This window comes from Varroa destructor, unplaced genomic scaffold, assembly GCF_002443255.2.
Source record: "Varroa destructor unplaced genomic scaffold, Vdes_3.0 BEIS01000002.1, whole genome shotgun sequence".
Taxonomy (NCBI): domain Eukaryota; kingdom Metazoa; phylum Arthropoda; class Arachnida; order Mesostigmata; family Varroidae; genus Varroa; species Varroa destructor.
In genome coordinates, this window is record NW_019211455.1 from 43982501 (window position 1) to 44003541 (window position 21041).

Below are 21041 nucleotides of genomic sequence, written 5' to 3' on the forward strand. Positions count from 1 at the left end.
CTTGTAAAAATGGTTTATGAATTAAAACTATTTAATGTTAAATGACCTACTTACGAGATTTCACTTTATAGCTGTAAATTAATAAGGTCCTTAGCATTGTTATCGAGCTTCAGATGGAAACAGGCCTTTGCGTCAGAAAAAGGAAGGTTTTCGTAGCTGATTAACTTCGGTGGCATGTACTATGAATCCCCTGAAGTATTCGAAAACCACTTGACGATCTGCACGTATCGCCCCAGACGCCGGCGACATACTTCGGACCGTTTGTAGGGCCGATTACGTAATTATCGATACAGAAGCTCTGCAATTACTATGCGCGGACAGCCTTCGCTTAGGATAAATCTTTTTACTAGCAACGCAGATCGATATTTTTGTATGGCAAACCTTATTGGATGATTCGTTTTCTTGTTGTGTATGGTTATGTGTAAGGTCGAGATGATGCAATGCTCCAATAGAGGCAACTACGAGGGCAGCGGTTCTAGGCGCATCATAGCGCAGCGGATTCTGCGGCGGTCTGCGCACAAAAATGGGCATATTTCTGACGCTTACCTTATATGTTGTTGTATGAACATAGAACATCGTCAGGTATCAACTCCGGCCTCTTGAAACGGAACCAACGCCGATAGATATACTTCTAGGATTCAGCCCACCAATGAAAACAACGACCTCCTAAAGCTTACAACAAGTTTGAAAGTCGACTTCTGGCCGCTCAACGGGTTACTCGCCGTAAAGACGTGCCTCGTTCTCTTATAAAACGTTTATTTAAATCAAAATCAGCATCTGAGATGTAATTAACTAAAAATCAGCCAAAATATGGTTACTCACTGCGCAACTATGCATGAGCAATGTAAACAACGTTATTAAACATTGCTAATTGTCATGTATGCGAAATTTGTCTTGACGGTGCTACAGTTATTGTTTCCCACTATAGAAGTACTGCCATTGAGAGTTGTCGGTTCCTACTGGAAAATTGTACTTTACGACTTAACAAATAGTCCTTAAAATCAACTATACAGGGAACGGATATGATCAGCAATCAATGACTTTGGATCTATAGCAGATTCAGTCGTTTGCTTGAGACCCTAACGAAGCGTAGCATTTCCCTCAGGTCTGTTGAACTCAGACGTAAGTTTGGTATCGTCCTTGAAGTTGGTCTGTTTATCTAAGTCGGACCGCATGCCTATCGAATCTCATAAATTGCTACATATGGTTAAATATTTCCATTTTCCTATCCGTATTCCGACCGTACCCGGTCCTATCCCACATAATTTCTAGTGTTTGTAGTGTCAATAACATAGTTATTAAGGTTCTATAATGCTGTGGATCACTTTTTCCTTAGATGGAAAATGTGACGAATCGAGGATTAGTTCCGGAAAAGAACAATATGCAAAACAAACTTCTGAGCAGGTTAAGTTGAGTGAAGTATTTCTTCTTAATAGGTAAATTTAGTTCTTGATATGATGAAGTTCAATAGTATGCTTCATTTAAGCATTACTGTGAAATAGGGTCGACACTAGAGATTTTCAACAGTCGTCTATTACCTCATTCTTTGTTTGATTCGTGATTATTTTATTCGTACTTGCAAATTAACGAGCAATTAGTCCGTCCATTAGTATCTATAAGAGCTAGATAAATTGAAATTCATTTTTCTATCGTAAACTCACGGCGGGTTTCGAGGAGACAAACCCTTATAATGGATGTAATCCTTTCGTACGCTTCATAGTGGATCGTGTCAATTTGGTACACGAATAAATAGAGCGCCTCTTTATAATTAAACTGCGCTCGTGAGTGTCTGCTTCAATTAGGATACATTAGAGGTATTTGAAGATGATTATTATTAAAACATTTTTTTAGACACCATTGCTATACTTTAATGCTGCTAATTTTAATAGTGTTTCATAGAAATATTAATTGTGCATAACAGAGTTAACATTTCTCTCGCTAAGATCTTTTCGTATTTTCGGATACCTCAATGCAAACTCTGTAATGAAGTCCTATGTAACTCATGTAAGATTTGAGATAACTGTTTACGATTGACTCAATCCAAGTGTGATTAATGACGAAGCGCGTCCAATACAATAACTTGGCCAATACAAAACGAATTGTATAAAACAAGAAAAATTAACAAACTAACAGGCGAATTTCTGAGAAAACGTATAGTAAACCTCAAGGAATATGTTTTGCCAATACACCTAGGGCGACTTGTACATTGCATCATTCATATGACAGGCACCTCGACTTACGTTGATACCTCATACATCTTCTATATTTATTGAATAGCTTGGTTATCGAATAAATCTCTGTCGACGCGTGAGTCCAAGCGATGTACCATTTCCTATAGTCGAAGTTTGCACTTAGTCTTCAGGAAAGCACTAAAATTTGTACGAGAGGCACAATCCCATAACAGGCAGTCAATTCAGTACATTCCTACGGTGATAAACAAGCTGCGAAAACGGCTATTTCTAAGGACAATAACATGTCGGAAAAGTATGGATGAATTTTCAGCAACGTTTCTCAATAGCTTATAGCAGTCTAGGCCTGTTAATTTACGGACGTGCCGGGAGTCGATGACGTCTGATGGAACGCCTAATGGTGATGCCGGACGGAGAATTCAAACCTTTCGTTTATGGTAGTCGTTATCAGCGCTAACAGTTGCAACCGTTTCATGATTCTCATAATAAACTAATTCTACACAATTGTCAGTTTCAATATGGTTGAACAAGCTTAGATAAATTAATAATAAAAACCTTCAACTTCTGGGAAACCTAGTGTTCGACTTGTGTAGTATCTTATACAGCAGTATCCTCTAATAACTATTTTCGGAAGGATAGTTCGTTTCTGTACAGGACGGACAGTCTGTTTGCTATCAAGGCAATACAAGCTCTTGCCGATCTATGGCTGTGTGTGCGCTCTGAAGGAGAGTCACAATGCCCAAGAATGTGTAGACGCACTTAAACATTGAGAAACGGCAACCTATCAGTGTCGACGACGCGTCCGATGCAACGGGCAGGCTTATAGATAGCTTCAGATACGCTGTCCGAGCATCCACAAGTGAGGCTTGCACACCTACAAGCACAGACGAAAGTACAGTGCCGACCGCAAAAGCCTATATTATAATTAGACCTTGGAATAATAAATTCAGTAATTAGCGTGAAATTGACTTGATTTTATCTGCTTCCGAGGACGGCTCTGTTCAGCTATGCAAAGCGAACCTCGTTTCGATAGTTACCAAGCATCGAAGTTTAGCAGAGGGGAAGGGTGTGAAGTCGTTTCCGACAAATGCTAAGTAGCGAAGTTGGCTTTGAGACGCGACTGAAGTTCAGAAAAGCAGCAAGTCGACTCGGAGCTAACGACAAAAGGTAGAACAACTTAAAAATGCTTGAGTTCCTCTTTAGCAACGACTTATTGTCGGGTCGCCAGGAGAGCAAGCAAAGCCTAGCTTTCGAGTACCAAGCGACGATAGCGAACAGAGAGCAAAAGGGCAAAAAGAGGCTCTGGCTGTAAGTCGCAACAGCAACCTACCTCGACCACTTGCCACTTCGAAGCGACGCCGGACACGGCAGTGTCCAGTGCATGTCGGTGAAGGGGCATAGAAGTCTTGTTTAACAATGCAAATTGATCTCCTCTGTTGGTGCCTAACTTCGTTATTGTTCGTTGGGTTTTCAGAAGGGGCAATAAATTTCATTTCTCTTAAGATCACTGGCCACTCGTTTCACTGCATTAGTTTTATTTCGTTCTGGGGCGAGCTCGTATCAAAAATAAGCCTGTGCCCCCCGAACACACCCGAAAAACAACGGATGGATTGCGTCCAAAGGAGCGCAATTGTTATTATAAATGACGCCCTTTTTTGTACGTCTTAAATGACACTGACTGGATGCAATGCCAGACAAATAAATAGTAGGAGATTTTTATGTAAAAAAAAGAATATTATTTGGCAATTACGAATCAGTCATGTTGATCGCTCATTGCCTATGTGAGTCTTGAGCTTCATAGTGATGATAGTGGTCCTAACCGTCAACTAACGAGAATTTTTAGGCAAAGGATATGTGTTTTTTTCCATTCAACTATTTTAAAGGCTAAGCCTTTTATCAAAAACCTGTTTACGCCAAATAGCGGTACATGTTGTATCTATCTATCTATCTAACTGAATAATATACTATGTCTAACAGCAATATTCAATTGCAAGGACACTTAATCAAAACTATTAACAGACGTCGCTGTATGTCATACCGATACCACATTTAACTTCAGCAACAATTTTCGTAAACACCTGTAGGAGTCACAAGTAGGACATAGGGATAAGTGATCGCATACCTGTTAATAGTACGCCAGCTTCTCTCTAGAGCCACAAACAAAGCCCTCACGATCGGTGGTCCCCAGCTGTTATAGCTGTCAGTATTCATTTTCTCACCCGTATAGGGGTAATTGGTTAAGTTCGTCGTGCAGCCTTATTCGCCTCTTCACAATTTCGTCGCGTTTCGGCCATTTGGCGCGGAATGTAAATGGCTCCAATTGAAACTAAACAATTTCAATTTTTCTTTTGCTGCGTGGGTGGAACGTTGACAGTACCGAGGCGTTCAACCGCCAGATCGACTCCGGCCAATCCAATGGCTGCCAAGCCAATGCCCGAACGATGGTACACGTCGATGTACAATGTACAGAGTGGCAACTTATCATCGTGAGCAACTGTAAACATTGATAGCTTGGTTAAAATCTATTGCCGAAATCAAACTGGAGCCAGCGCCATACGTTGGGCTCCGGGCGCGCTGTCGTCGCGCATTAACCGATTCTTCTGGTCGTACAAAAGCTGCCTCGAACTCGGTATTCAGAAGAGGCGAACAGTACCCTCCCGATCGAACCACACAGCCACAGTTTACCACTGAGCTCGACGTGAAGCCTCAAATCTATACTTGAGACCCATCTACACACACAGAGACACTGGCGCTCACGAACACCCACAAGTAAACCGCCATACAGAAATGGACTTATCGGGACAAATTCACCGAGAGCGGGTGAACAGTGAGAGGAAAAATCCATTTAAAATCTATATTGTTGTTAACGCTACGCTGTAATGATGATTGACCAAGCGCGGGCGGACCGCCGGTAGCGATCGAACTCGTTCATTTTTACTTTGATGTTACTTTCAACGACGTTCGCGGTACGTAACAATTCGGTTTGTCTGGCCACTCCTCCGAAGCGTTATCGCGTTGGTAAGAACTGACGTGTGCCAGACAACGATAGTAGCTGAATCCTCCGTTGAATAGGCAGCAGCAGCAGCGGCCGCAAGAGTTGTGCAGGCAAAAATAACGATCTATTCGCTGCGAAACACTGAGAGAGACAGTTAGGAAATATCGTATTAAGGACGAAAAGAACGAACTAAATCGCGAATCTCCTGATTCGGTTTTGATAAAGTAAGTTGCTAAATTTGAGAATCCTTGTTGAAGGATGGTATACCAAGTGACCAGAGCCAAGGGGAACTATGAACTAGTAAACGTAGAAAGAGATATACACACATAAAGAAATACTATCGTAATGCGATAGTTATTTATCGATAAATCGGGTTGGTATGGCTGTTCGTAACGATGTGTACATAACAGATCAGCATGATATAATAATTACTATGACAAACTAAGTAATAACTTAAAAAGGGTAAGTGTTGTACGACCACCGAACACAATGTACAAATATATCCAATAAACTGGAAAAGTCCAATTATATTTTTCCGAAATTTCTATTGTTGCTGCTATCTGTTTTCGTTATCGTAAACTTATGCAAATAATTTATGTAATGAAGCATTGTATCGCCTCCTAATATCGTAAGTTTTTCTTGTAACCAGAGCTAAAGCTTTCATCCAGACCTTACACAACCTTATAAAATTTTAAAGCAGAAGTCGAAAGAAAAATTGTTGTAGGCACATCTGGTGAACCTTCCTATGCTTAGATAGGTATAAGGCTTGTACATCGATATACGTCTTACATAACAGCGTTCTATAATAACACTTGTGGGACATGCAGACAAACAAAGTATTACTTCAACCTCCGTCAGCGGCAGGTGTCTACACATTTTTTTGTGTAAAAAGTTGGTTTTAGTGGACAGGTGGAAGGTTTAACAAGCAATAGACGTTTAAAAAGTAGAGATAATTGAAGAAAAGTACGAACGTTGAAAAGCTCAGTGTCTGAAGTGCAAATACGGTCGTTCTATGTCAATCTCAGTTTCAAATAGGCAACGAACGGTTTTCACGATCATTTTGCGGCGGGGAGACCAGCATAGTTGTCGCCTAATCCAAAAAACGGTTGAGCGGCTGGTGAGACCGAACCCCAAGAAACGCAAAAAAAAAAAGTGTCATCTTCTCATCCGTATCGCGTCGTGTGTTATTTCAACGGTCCTTCAATAGTAGCTTGTTTGCCTACAGACCACTTAAGTAAGTGTTGTATCGGCTTTTGACAATAGCCAAAACGCGTGTATTAAACTGCTACCCGTTTGACACAACGTTTAATGGCCATTACGGACGTAGGATTCGAAGGATTAAAAAAAAAACAACCATCCTTAACGCAGATAGCTAAAATTGACTACGTTTAAGGAGAAGGACGGTAATGATATATGTACTGTACAGGTCGTAGACAATAGACAATGCTTCGAAAACGCTGGAGTGAAGAAAAGCACTGGGTTACAGCAGCGAAAACCATAGATACAGTGGGCAACCGTGTTTCATTTGAAAGATTGATTCGACTCGTTTCATAAACGGTATCACTAAGCTGCACCTCGAATATGAGGATCACAGTTTGTTTTTCAAACAACTCCCAAGATTCTACTTGATAACGGATAAGATTGCTGCGTCAGTGACTGTTATTATTAAGCTTCGCATAATATTTGCTCTTTTCTAATCGACAACCTTTGTTTGTATGCACGCAATTCAAAATTATGAACGAACTTCTCAGCAAAACCCTATCACTTCTAGCTAACACAAACGTATTAAGTATGCAGAGTACGTATATCTGTAGGGTACTGTATCAGCAGTATATTGATACCCGAACCGTGGAAAGCGGAACAATGTAAATCGATAAATGCGGAATAATACGGACTCAAATTAAAATATAACGCAGTAATTACGTGTCAGGATTTTCTAGTTTAAATTTGACTATAGAATCTGACTGGGAGAAAGGAAGAGGCCGGTCTATTAGACTGATTTTTAGCAAATAGTGATAAAGAAAATAAACACACACACACTTATCACACATTTAATTTTTGTCAAACTCTTGCTAAAGCTTGAAACTTAAAGGATGTATATGTTATTACCTAGGCTTGGTATAGTTAAGCCAGCCCAACGATAGTCTGCCGGCATCAAGTTCAGACAAGCTGCTGTTTCGAATCTGTTCGCGCGCATGTTGTGTGTCAGTAGTAAAAAATTCAAATTTTATCTCATATAATATTTTTTTTGGATTCTTTTATCTGATGTTATATATAAAGTGAAACATTTTTTTTACTGAAGGTATAGTTGGGTGGGTATACTGTAAAAAGGACAACACTTTCTGCGCAATCGAGCTTAATCACCTAACCAGTCATTGCACTTCCTTAGAAACGAGAGCGCTAGACGTCAAATCAACTAGATTAGTATAGGTTAACGTAGTAAGGTGGCCGCGCCCTTTTAGCTGGTAGAGAAGCCCACCAGGTGTCTCTAGCAATCGGTCAGCATGAATGACCTAAAATGACTTAAGTTGTTTGGTAGGACAGCTTGTCCGCGGGTTAGGCAATCAGAATATCTCCTCCCGGTTGGGCTCATGCAAATTAACGCCGTCTTGGACTTGCGAATGTGTTTATAAAGTAAGTGATTATGCTTATACTGATCTCAGCTCCTTGATGAACAGTGGATGCTGCTGTTTTGGAAAACGACTCCTGTTAGTATCGTTCATTTTGTGTACGTAATAATTAGTATTATAATGTATAACATATTTTGCTTTGTTCATTGTACAGCGTTCGAGAAGAATCAAATACTGATTCTAAACATGGTGGTTTGTTATAGGGCATTTAGCGTTCTGCCTGAGGAATGATCGCTGAATTAGGCTGCAATCATACCGCTAAATATAGAGATGATAATTGTGCTTAAAATATACATATATATCACAGTCAATATTATGGTAATAGGATCCAGTTATATACATTAAGTTTGTCCCATTGTTATCTCTCAGTAATCTAGTTAGGCCAGGTCGATAAATATACATAATAAAAAAAATCCAGACGATATCGGCTATTGACATACACCGCATTCATTATGTAAGGTTTATATATATATATATATATATATATATATATTTTTTTTTTTTTTTTTGTTTTTTGCATGTATTTTTTGACGCTATAAGCTTCGGTTAAACACTCGACGGCCCTTAATCTCTGTTATTCTACAGACTGCTTAAATATGCTTAAAAAAGCGCACCTGGGTTATCTTTGTTTCACAGTCCTAACCAGTTACCGTCTGTCTAAGTCACCGTATACACCCACCTGTTGATTTCCGTTGTGCTCCACCTGTTCTGATGCGCTCCCGTAATCCCTTTAACAAACCAGAAACCTCACGAAGGCCAAAGCTTCATAGTCATCTGGGCTATATCATCAACCCCGAATGCCCCTCTCAGTTTCTCTTCCCAACGACAACTAGACAAAGAAGCAGTTTGTTACCCCCTAAACATAGAAACCTATGGACAGGTACGCAGTTCACTCTAAACAGAACGATCGATGCGAACCCCATTCAGGCCACGATACAGTCACTATTGTTTTCCGCATTCCTGTCAAGTCACCTGAGATAGACGTGTCACCTAGTCCGCGGGTAGTCGAATCTCCATCCAACATTTAAATATGCACGTGCATTCGCTGGTGTCTACTAGCTTCATGCGACAAGTTGTCGTAAAGTACGCACCAAGCCCTAATAGAGGACGCAGACGAACGAGACTTGTCCTCTCCAGCTTCCTCTCTTTTCTATTCGTCCTTAACGTAACTTAGACCTTGAACACTGCGTTAGCTAATCGTGGAGCAGCTCGAGCCTCTAGTCGGAAATGCGCAGGCGAGAGCTTGCAGTAACAGGTTACATGACCTCGGTGACCTCGGAACCCATTCCACTTTCGCACCATCATCCATTTGGGTGCACCTGATGCGGAGTTCACTTTTTTTCATCACCGAAGCACGCCAGTACACTGCTATTACAATAGCGCATTACGAAGTGGTACTCGGCTGCAAACGGCGCTAGTCCGAATGAGGGGACAGCCTGCAGTGATGCTAACCAACACTGTTAAGGCGCCATAGGACAGCAGGACAAAAGTCGTGGTTGTGACGGGGATGTCGTTTCGGTGCTAGTGATCTCGTTGCGTCATGGTGTTTTCTGTTGTGAGATTCGAGCAGCACCTCAAATCTTATTCGCGTGTCCTTTCCGGTAGGAGACTGTTGCTCTGCTGTCAGGGTGCTCGCGTGCTTCATTTTGTAACGAAGTTGGATTTGTACCACGGAATAACAACTGTTTTAAGAGGTAGTTTCGTGAAATGGCAAGGTTCTCGGCTGTGGAGAAGCACATGATAGAGCGCGCTTACATGATAATGGCTGGAGTATGACCGCAAAGCACAGGATAGAATGGTACGTAATACGGATTGACTCGACTAATAGTGCGATCGAATCGACACGAAACAGTCGTCGTAACTATGTCCGTACATGTTCAGGGAGGGCAAATGGGGAATAAACATGGTGATCATTTCATTAATGTAGACGGAGTTGGAGGGTCGTTCTCCAGCCGCTTCAAGGGCTAAGTCCAACCACAGGTGAGCGCTTGACAAAACGAATATACACTGGAGATGGATCGTTAGTAAACGAATTTAAAGAAAGGGTTTCACTACTTGCATAGACGCAGACGTGTCTGTACCACACAAAGGTTTCGTAATGTAAAGGCATAAAAGCGTGACATGGAAGTTCATGATACTCAAGCACATATAAATGGTACTGACACGAGCAGATCTTACTTTATATCACCTCTTAAACATTATATTCTCCAAAAAGTCTCACTCAAAAAGCAGACGACAGTCGCATACAATGAAATACAAATTGTGACATATACATAAAATTAATTTCCTTATTTGTTCAAAAATCTCAACCCGTCTATGAAGAGATACGTAGATATGTCTAAGTCTCAGTTCTGATCCAGAATCATCAAACTGATAAAACGTCCTCATTCGTCTATTGCGTTTAGCGATAACGACGGTTATCTGCCGTATTCACGTTTAAATATGGTTTCGTAGCACACGCATATCAATTTTACTCCCTGGTCCCATTCGTACTGAGATAAGAATTAACGAACTATGATTAATATCCACCGAACGCTGTACGGGAACAACGACATCTATTATTAAAGCGGTTCATCTTGTGACTTCAATGGGAAACTTTCGGACGATCTACTAGATGTTGTTCTGGAAAAGTTTCAAAAATACATTTTTTCGTGAAGCCATCGCGCCACAGCAGTTCCGAAGACGATCATCTTTTTCAGTTCTCAGCCGGGCTTAGATAAAGCCCGGCTGAGAACGGATTTACCATCAAAATCTTTGTTTACTAACGTTTCAAATTTCAACAATATATCTAAAGAGCTGATGGAAAATTCAGTTTCCAGGAAAGCCTTTGGAAAACACTACCATATTGATGATAATGTCGGCACACCACTCGTACAGACTGCTTAGCTCTAGGAAAGTACAATCGTGTATTTATCTACGTACGGTCCTCAAAAATAGGTACTAACAAAAAAAAAACAATACATTTCGCATAGACGTAATAATGATAAAATCATCCCACCATATTCTACGCCTTGACCTGATAATAGCGAAAAGCAATCGACAAATGGACTGACCACTAGCCGCAGCCACTTCACTGTGAGGTTTTGCAATGATCGTACGCATCAAACAGCGTTGCGGCCCAGGAAATTCTTATCGACTAACATTGTCGCAACGAGAAAAAAAGTCAAAAGTTTATTGACGTTTTCGTCCTGTCGTCCCTCTCCTTCTTTTTCATCTTTTTGCTCGACCGATTTCTGATACTTTGAAGGTACGAGGCGGTAGTGATACACGTGTCCGTTGTTACAAATCGAAGCCACAGAGACTTATACTGAAGGCATAATGCGCTTTAATAATATAGTACAAACAATAAATTGATATCGTTATCATATTCACAAACAAATCAGACTGTCTTATTGGAACGGTATTGAATCGCTCTACCCGTTTTACCTGATCTAGTGGAACCTAAAAGCCTCGGCGATGCCCCACGGAAAATGTATTGAAATTGATAATTAGAATAATCAATGAAACTGTCCACCTACGTAGAATACAATAGCCAACCGATTATACACATCAAGCAGATGAGCAAGTGAAACCGATGATGCCCACGTCTGATCAATCGGCTTACCCGTAATAAGGTTCTTACAGATAGCGTCGCGGCGGTCAGTCACATGCCCCCTTGAACCGTGAGTCAAACGACAAGATTACTAGCCCTCTATAGAATACAGGATATCACCATATTGAACATCGGCAGCATCGCCATCGTGCTGATCAACGATGTATCTCGATTTTGATGCTAAAGAAAATGTATATAGCGCTCAGGTATAATCCAGAATCGATTTGCTGTTTGACACTCTGTACGGTTTCATGCCGTGGGTTTTCATAACGTTGGGTTTCTACGCCCACCAGATTCACGTCTCAAAAACGTCTGCTTAGAGCATGGCACCGGCCGGAAGACACGGTTCGGGAACGTGTGGATCAGCGCTATGATACAGCTTTGCGGATGGCTTCGTGTTCATTGAGATAGTGCCCCTATTTCTGTTTATTTCGATGTGATGTATTTTGACAATACTTTTATCGTCTTTTTCACCACATACATACAAATAAATAATCGAGTTTATTTCAATGAATCCTCTGTTGCGCCTATTTTTTCGGTGCTTTCCTGCGAATGCCATTTCGTCACTACAACGTTTGCGGCGTCTGACCATCTGTGTACAGAACCTGTCGCTGGGTTTTTCTGTTCAGTCCACGTAGTCTGGGTGGCTGGTATTAAAGCGAATGCTCGAGTCGACTAAACATCCGACTGTCTGACCGCCTCTCGCTGCAGGTAGAATAGTTGACAACCAGTTGATGATTCACAGAAACACTTGTTGAAGTACGTCGACGTAAATTAATGATTTTTTTACGCTTGTACCCATTTTATGATAAATTGAGCATGACTGTGATGTCATACAATCTGTGGGAAGGAACCCCATCAATGCGCTATCGTAACGTAGAAAATCCAACCGGGAACTAGCCGATAGCATCGGTAACAGCAACAGCTGATGAAAGTCATGAACAGAAATAATGTTATGAATACTTGAAATTACCCTATCTATGAATTGGGTATGATTTGGGTACGTGCTTCTAGCTACAATGGGCACACTTGTTTTGGCTTTGATTTGCAACAGAGATACGAGGCTTAACACTGTTTACTTACTAACTTCGGGCAGTGTCCGTTCGAAACGGGCCGTAGACATACGTCGTTTCATACTGATAGGCAACCGTTTACAGATATGATTAGTTAAGGCGTTACCCAAAACGTTCTTGGAGCAATGGAGTGATGAAGCTTGTTTAGATATAAAATGATAACGTCTATAAATGAGCTCAAGGTTCAGTACCGATATAACTTTAGCAGTTCACATTTCACTCTTTAAACAAATGATTGTTTGTTGGTTAGTTCAGAATAAGCGACTTTCTGCGAATTCTACTGATCTGAATCAAGAGGCAAAGTGGGCCGTATTGATCGTGCTTCGTTTGTACGTAGACAACCTATGTGAGGTAAAGAAAAATGGGCAGACGAAGCGGGTGATGCTGTTGAGCGAAAAACCATTGTGTCAAAAAAATGGGTCACTGCCTATTTTAATTCAAGCAGTCCCAAACGCTCTTGCAAGAAAATCCATAATAAGACATAAAATTCATGTCTAATAAAGTCCAAGGGACCGAATATAACAATGACAATCACGTCAACGATTGATGTCTCAGCATCGCCTTCAGAAATCAAATCGAGCGTCTAACATAATTGCGGGGATACAGAAACAGTTAATAGCCCGTTGATTAAATGGTCGTACGCATTACGGATCACTACGTGTACCGTATTTCCATAAACAATAAGCGCAACGCCAGATGCGGGAAATTTGTCCGACCACAGAGAAGCTACCAAAGCAGGATTGATTAGCGCACGCACGTCAATACAGAATGTCCATTCTATCACAAACACGCAAACGTTAAGTTCTGACAACCAGACAAATCCGTTTTCAAGTTTCTAAGCCCTTTCTGTGATTTAATACGAACGTTCAACCATTACCAAGCTAGCTAGTCAATAGGTGGTCCTCAGGCAGCTCTTTGTGCTTAACTAACGTCGCCTCCCACCAGTTAGATGGGCCAGCATAAGGAGTGGTCCTTAGACGTTTCCTGTCGAACATCCGTATGCTGCGTTTTGCGAGCAAACCTCCCTTGTTTTGTATTTCGTCGTAGGTTTTGCTGTCACTTGTTCATGAGCTTAATAACGTATGCACTAGTAAGCACACGACACGGCACCATGCAGACAGATAACGAAGCACAGCCGCATCTGCATAAAAAAGTTATTAAACTGAATTTGTCATTGTACGATAGTGGCTAGATATGACGGAGCTCTGATTTGGCCGAATAAAATCGAAACGTAAAATTGATAATGACGCATATAATCCATAATCCAGTTAATGGTAAAATCTATTTACGCTTTATCTTTGAATACGAATAATATCAAGGACTACTTTGTATACCATTCAGGACTACTTTGTATTCCATGATCAGTTGTGAGCGTCCAGAATTAAAAGGAAAGTGACGAGAGTGCGCCTATTTGTATGGGCAAATAAAGCACATGAATTTGTGCATTATTATATGGCTGCGCATACGTTCAACCTAGGACTTAGGCCTGAAAAGTTGATGCTTATGTTTGACTTTTTTTTTTTTTACAGTCCTTGTTCAACTGTTCGTGTCGATAATAATAAAGTAAACCTCGTCAAAGGTCGTCCATAGACAACGTCCATGCACCAATATTTAGAATGTGACGTTAATCACTTCCTATCTTATCAATGAAAGGATGACAGACATAACCATTCTAATGAAAAGCGTGAGAACACAACGTACGCTCGTGTGGCAGAAATTACACTTGTGTAAATGTTGAAGTGAGCTCCGTCCCGTAACGACGTAGCAGTAACATGTTTACCTACCAAACTACGAAAAGAAATATGCGGGGCGTTCTCTAGTGGTCTGAAGCCGGGCGACGGCGCTGGGAGAAGCTGATCGTCTGAACCAATACTCAACGAGAACGAGACCATTTTTGCTAGCTTTTTTTTTTTGCTAGCTTACGATCAGGAACAGCATAATTCGTGCTTCCAAAAATGATCATAATACCCATCCATTATAGATTTTCAGTAATTTTTAGCGATCTCTTTCACCAAGATGGTGAGCTTAATAGAAATGCAGATGACCTAAATCTCAACTCGTCGCTGTTAATAAAATAATAATAGCTTTTCTTTGCTTGCGCAAGATATGCATCGGTTTTTACATTTTAAACATCGACTCTGGATGCCCTTGAGCCGGACGCTTGGCAGCCCGAGCCATCCCGTCGACATAGATATTACCTATCTTAGAGAACGATAGGAAGTACGTTGCAGTTAATGCTGTGAAAGAAACTTCCTGTATGTACTTCAGGATCTATGTCATTGAATTTTGAAATTCGGTACAGGTTCCGCTAAGAATGCTATCTCTTGTATTCTATATTAAATTAAAAAAATCGTGTTTTCTCTCAGGCTTTAAGGGCACGGCCTAGGCGAATCCTAAGTGCGCTATCTTGAAGAAACACATATACACTGGAGCAACATACTTCCTTTCGAAACCTCATTACCTGGTCTAGCTCTGCAAGTCTACTAGGTTTGTTCAATGTAGCTGCCAGCATATTTACGAAAGACAAAACCTAGGAATATCCTATTAGGCGAGGTCACGGGCAAAATCCTTTCTCGTTTAGAGTTTTGTTGATGGAATTTGCGTTGGACTCCATGCATTTAGGAGAGCGCTACATTTTAACTAGGTACTTAATTAAATTGCATAATTATGTTTGGGCAGAAAGCATACACGCTGGTAGCCTAGCTTACCTAAACTAGTGTTTTAAAGCAATAGTTAGCCGAAGATGATTGAAAAGCAAACAATTAAAAAAGTGCTGTTCTTCTTAGCAATTAGGTAGCGGGTTGATTGACAGATATATCTATTTCGTTCCAATCCTTGCCAGCCAAAACAGCAAAATCAACCTAACCTTCCGAAGCGGCAGTTATAAAAGCCCTTGCACAAATGGTTTTAGTTTATCTAACGTTGTTCGTTATAATGCTCTTTAGTTAACAGTTTAAAAGGCGTCTCTATGAACCACTCAGAATATTGAGATGCCAAATAGTGGAATCTACCGCTCTTTCATTGTCATTCAAAATTTCATTGTCACCTATGCAACTGCACATATACAGTACATCGACCTAAGTTCCTTCTCTTTGCGAAGATACCGTTCAAATTGGACTATTCTTTTACTTACCATACCTTCTATCCTCGTTGTCCGCTTCAGACGCTTATCGAAAAGAGGCCAAAACCACCAATAAGTAACCCATGAATCCGTCGGATGCTGCTACGTTAGTAATCGTCGTGACAGCTTCGGTGACCGGTACGGCCGCCAACTTACTAGTACAACGCGAGTCATTTAAGGTTAGGCGCCTTTGATACATCCGAACCGATCGGGTACGATCGCCCTGATCGTACTGATCGTACCGTCCCTAGTAAAGAGGACAGACAAACTGGAACTCTCCCCGAGCGTCGATGAGCGGATAACGCCAACATCCAGATCAATAGAACGACGGCCGAGCGCAAATTCGGAGACGGACGGACACTCAACGAGTTGGTGACTACGACGAGTGAGTACTCGTTTTTCCTCGCTCTTTAATTTCGTTTGCGTGCTTTCCTGGTAGAACCCCGATCTCGTTGGTGTCTTTGGCCGAATAACTTGATATATTCATTAACTGAAGTATCGATACACATCAGGACTACAACTTTGGATGATGAAAAATCTAACAAAAGAAAGTATTCAGGTATAATGTATACTTCGTTGTACCCAACGAACTACATGTAAACATTTAAAGTCACAATATAATTGTAGAAATTACTACAAACTCCAATGTTTACGATGTCAGTATTGCCGTCCCAGTCACTATCATTAGGGATCCTTGAGCTGCTACGATACAGTTAAGTGAAATTTTGCCAAGTTTTTTTTATGTGGGTAATCCTGTCAAGTTTCGTACTTTATTTGTTCTTCCGTTGTGTGAGCCGTACGTTCGTAGCAATATAATCATGTAATGGATACCGGTTACATATAGCTCAAAATTGTTACCTGCTGGTGAAGAGGTTTATTACAAGAGAGAGGAAAAAAAATTGCTGAGTCGTTGCGTGGTGCGATCATCGCCGGTCTGATGGATCAGCATGGCCCCTTGCGCAGACGGCTCCGTTGGCGAGACATTCACAACTATTGTAGTTGGGTTCAGTGAGATTAAATTCATGGTAATAGCTGAACCCTGATTCGACTCTGGGGCGCTGCTGTTGTTCGATTTGGAGCTGATGCTTGTGGCGGTATTTTTGAAGCCGCGAATCTCATTTACACTCGAGCGCTGACCGCTGAGCGGTAAGCGACAAACAGCGAACACACACGAACGAATCCGGCCCAGTAAATGGGGAAAAAGGCAAATGAAATCTAGATACAGGCACACATTGGGTGCCGAACATCAATGCGTATGAGTATGTACCACTTGTGTATGTTGTCTTAGCTGTTATGAACAGCTGACAAGCGTGGAGAATCTCCTTAAATTGACACTGGTATCAGTTACTGTTGATTTCGTGATGCCGAAAGGAGGCGACGCTCTGCGGTGGCTATAGCATTGGAAAGGTTCTGATCCGTAATGTTCATCCCGCAGATGTTCATGAAAAGTACGAGCGAATCGACATGAAACAATTTGCTGCGTCCTGCAACAGCATGACACAGCAAATTGATAACAGCACTCCCGTCCTGTCTTGTCAGACTATAGTATGTAGTTCGAAAAAAAATGGGACGACAGGAGCGTCTATATAACTGTATAGGGCGACTTCTGAAAATACACACGCGAAGTCACGCGAAACGCTCGTATATATATATATATATATATATATATATCAGTTTACCAAAAGCGACGTCTACCTTTTGAACTTTGAAATCGACTTAGTAGTATCGCATACATCACCTTTTGCTATATAGTTTTTCCAACTTATAAATAGAAACCTTTCCTTTATTTAATTAATAAGTGACCCTTATTGTTAAAACGCCTATAAAATATGCCAACTTTAGGTAACTGTTTCAGTCATATAAGGCAGGCATATATGCCAGAATATCCTTTTAGTTATCACTCATCGTACTGATCAGTCTCTGTCTTTTCAATGAACAATAATGGAACTTCCTGCTCGTTGTTTTTAGCCGCTGGCGAAGATCAAGAACGGGCCGAACAACTGGCTGCTAGCACCCAACGCTGATCAGCTCTATCCCAACTGATGCACTAATGTGCGCCCCACACATGAATCGTATAACATGAAGCGTTTGGTACGTCCATGTCGTGTCCGCTTCAACCTTCTGATCACTGCACCAGTTGAACTGCGTAAACAGATTGCTTGTGTTGACTCTAGTCCCCTTTGCTATTGAGTGCGCTCTGGCAACAGCTTTTTTCTACAAACGACGCCCGATGACGCCGATCAAATTATAGTGTTGATGCGTCATCGGATGTGCATATACACCTTGTGATCTTGGGTCGCTGTACATGATCGAAGCATACATTTTTAAACCCATCAAGTCATTTACGCACAGGCTTGGCTCCTTGTCGAGGATCGTCTATTAACGATCCGCGGTTCGCTCTAGAGGTGCACGAATCGTCTGTCTTCAAGCGCCTAAAGGAGAAATGAAGTGGCGGCGATGACAACCGCTAGATATCAGAGCTACAAACACAACCTGGGGGGTCCCAGAACCCACAGCCTTTGCCAGTACTACAAAATCATTTGACCGACGACAACAGACGGACAGGTCCCCATGAAGCGGCGATTGCATAATGAACCGATCTGAAAAAGTACCTTTCGATCCTTCAAGAAAAATTAGACTTCAGATATCAACGATTGAATAGTTCAGAGTTTAGTGACGAAGCAAAATGCGATTTTCATACACCACTGACAAACAGTGTGCTCCCATCGAATGCTGGCTGCGTTCCGAAAATTAAGTAATAGCGACAAATAATAAACTGTGGGGTATGGCGTTGCGCCGATTTGGATAATTCTTGTAGTGAATAAACATATATGTTATACACCCAGACGAGTACTTATAAATGGGTGAACACTCGTAAGGTTCTCCTGTAACTGTGACGTTGACGAAAATGTCTACACGTAATCTATCGATTGATTCGGCCTGCTATACGATTTTAACCCACAAGGCCCTCGTGATGGTACAGTGACAGCCTGTGAACTTAAAAATGCTAGAAGATCGCTTTGGCTTGAATCCTGGCGTAAGTGAGCTTCATTTCATTTGAAAAAGGGCTGTACCTGCCTAAAGTAGCAGTGCTTAGCCAGCAGCGGTGCAATCGGTTGTAACATTCGAAACTTCTATTTACATTCATAATTTTTCTATTATGAAATTCGTATCCATTACATACTAAAGAGCAAAAAGTAAGACTGAGAAATTCGTTCGACTGGAAACGGAACATTGTGTGAATACCTTTATTAACAAAACCTGGCATAAACATTTCAAAAAGTTTCATATTGTTTGTATGTATTCACTCTTGTCGCATGATATTTTCTATAAATGCGAATTCGTCGTCTCAGTTAGTAAACCCCAAAAGAACCCTCGTACTAAAAGTGAGGTTCATTGCGTAAATATCTGACACAAGGTCATTCTAAATGGTGATAAATGGGTTTTTTACGCTAATCCGTTAATCGCTTATTTCTTTACCTCATTTTGTCTGATCTAGAAATGTCAAGTGAGAATTTACCTAGGATAAGGAAGGAATTCTATTTCTACAACCGTATATAACACCAAAACAGGGTACGGGCGTTTTTCACTAAGAAACAATTATTTTCACGGGTTTGTGCGCGACCCCCATGCGTTAAGAATAGATGATCAGATTCGGTTTTTTTTTTTTACAGGAAGAAAGCGTCTTGCATGGCGTACGATAGTACCAAACAAAACAGAAAAACCAGAAACGCCTACGGAGCTATCCTTGTCGACAGAATGTTGTGCTTCACCTTCATTTCGTGTTCTGGGTAAAATTCTTACGTATTTGGCCTATACATAGCCTATACAGATGCCTACTATTGTCTGTGCCAACAAAACTACCCACACACTCGCCCCATATATACATCCGTACAGCCTTCGGCAGCGGTGTAAATCGAAGTCGATTTTCTGAGAGGACGCGTTTTGAGGTAGCGTCAAGATGGCCTTGAAGTACGCTGTCTGCACGCTCCTCAAACGCCGTGTTTGCCGTCGCAACTGTAGAGAAGAATCGACTCGGCGCGTCCACGACATTTTAAAGAAGGCCAACAAAACGCGAGACAATGAATCTCTGAAGTAACTGTACGAACTGGTTTTCTCCAGTAATTATTAATAGTTTCAATGGAACAAGATGCATCCTGATGAGTCGTTTCAAAGAAATAAATGATGAAACGATGCTAATAAGGGAAATAACTCATAATTGTAGTAGTTTCTTTTTATCTAACACGTTGTATGATACGAAGAACAAAAATCGAATACTACAAAAGGTACGAAATAAGAAAGGATTCAGAAATAAGGCGGTAGCTTATGTATTGAGGGCCATCATTTCGCTTCATTGAGTATCTAGAAGACCGCATCAGCATCACTGTCTGGTGTCCAATACTATTGGAACTTCCATGAATTTAGTATCCACTCGCTGTGTGTAATTCAGTTCTCGTTCATTGAAGTTCCCTTTTACTAACTTAATAACCGTATGATCTTTAGTATAGACCCGTAACCTGTTTTTTGACTAAATACAGACAAACGAACGAATCAAGTGATTCGTAATAGAATCCGACTTCCCGCAGAACGCACTATCCAAATCGTTTTCCTTCCTCATCCTCAGACACAGTAGGACAAACAATACAGCGTCTATAACACCATAGAACCATATCTGACTTTTGGTTTTACCAGACATTTCAAGCGTATTCAACCTAAATACTCGCAATGCACAACAATGCATTTGAGAAGACACACCTTTGGGGGCCACAAGGCGGCGCGCCCACATACAGTGGCTTTTGTGGCAGTATCCAAAGAGACTTCCAGGCTGAAAGTTGTGCGATGCCTCAGGCCTAAAGTAGGCCTAAAAAAATTTAAATGCCTAGAAAGGTAATTCTCTTCATAATTTCGTTTTGTTTTTTATCAGATTCTGCTTTCTCTGCCTTGTGTTTGCCTGATTTTTTTTAGTTTTTCGTGCCCACTAACGTGCACATGCCCAAAATGTAATACTAGAAAATATGCTAATTCCTGCAGTGCGTATCACCCTACAAAACCCTCTATTTTCGTCCGTTCTCTTAGTTCACCTACGATCTCAGCTCACCCATGCGTCTGCGTTGTCTTTCTGCTATCGTTTGGGGCTTGCCTGTCTGGAAACAGGTGATTCATCAATTCATTTGTAGAGATGGATGGATGGATGGCTGAATCATCCGTCAAAATGCGTAAGCATACTGTGTGCTTACGTGACTACCGTTCAATAAACCTCGTCCCGTTCAAAATTGCGTCGTTTTCGTGGAAATCACCGTTGTGAGTAGTCGTTGCAGCTCGTATTTATGGCCAAGTCGGCGTCAGTGGCTAACGCTTGCTCCGACATAGTAATAGCAAATTGAAATAAATGAAAAAAGCAAATTAGATTATCAGCTACATCAACCATTTAGCGGTCGAGC

At 41.2% G+C, this 21041-nt stretch overlaps 2 long non-coding RNA genes across 2 annotated transcripts; one reads left to right on the forward strand and one right to left on the reverse strand.

Annotated features, from left to right (window-relative positions):
- Positions 1-13324: 13324 nt before the first annotated feature.
- On the reverse strand, positions 13325-16599 carry LOC111244519 (uncharacterized). The gene is made up of 3 exons (XR_002670919.2): positions 16459-16599; positions 15613-16090; positions 13325-13620 (listed from the first exon to the last, which is right to left on the reverse strand). It is a non-coding gene; the product is annotated as an uncharacterized LOC111244519 (long non-coding RNA).
- Positions 16600-16730: 131 nt separating this feature from the next.
- Positions 16731-19400, forward strand: LOC111244520 (uncharacterized). The gene is made up of 3 exons (XR_002670920.2): positions 16731-16859; positions 17569-18637; positions 19275-19400. It is a non-coding gene; the product is annotated as an uncharacterized LOC111244520 (long non-coding RNA).
- Positions 19401-21041: the final 1641 nt, after the last annotated feature.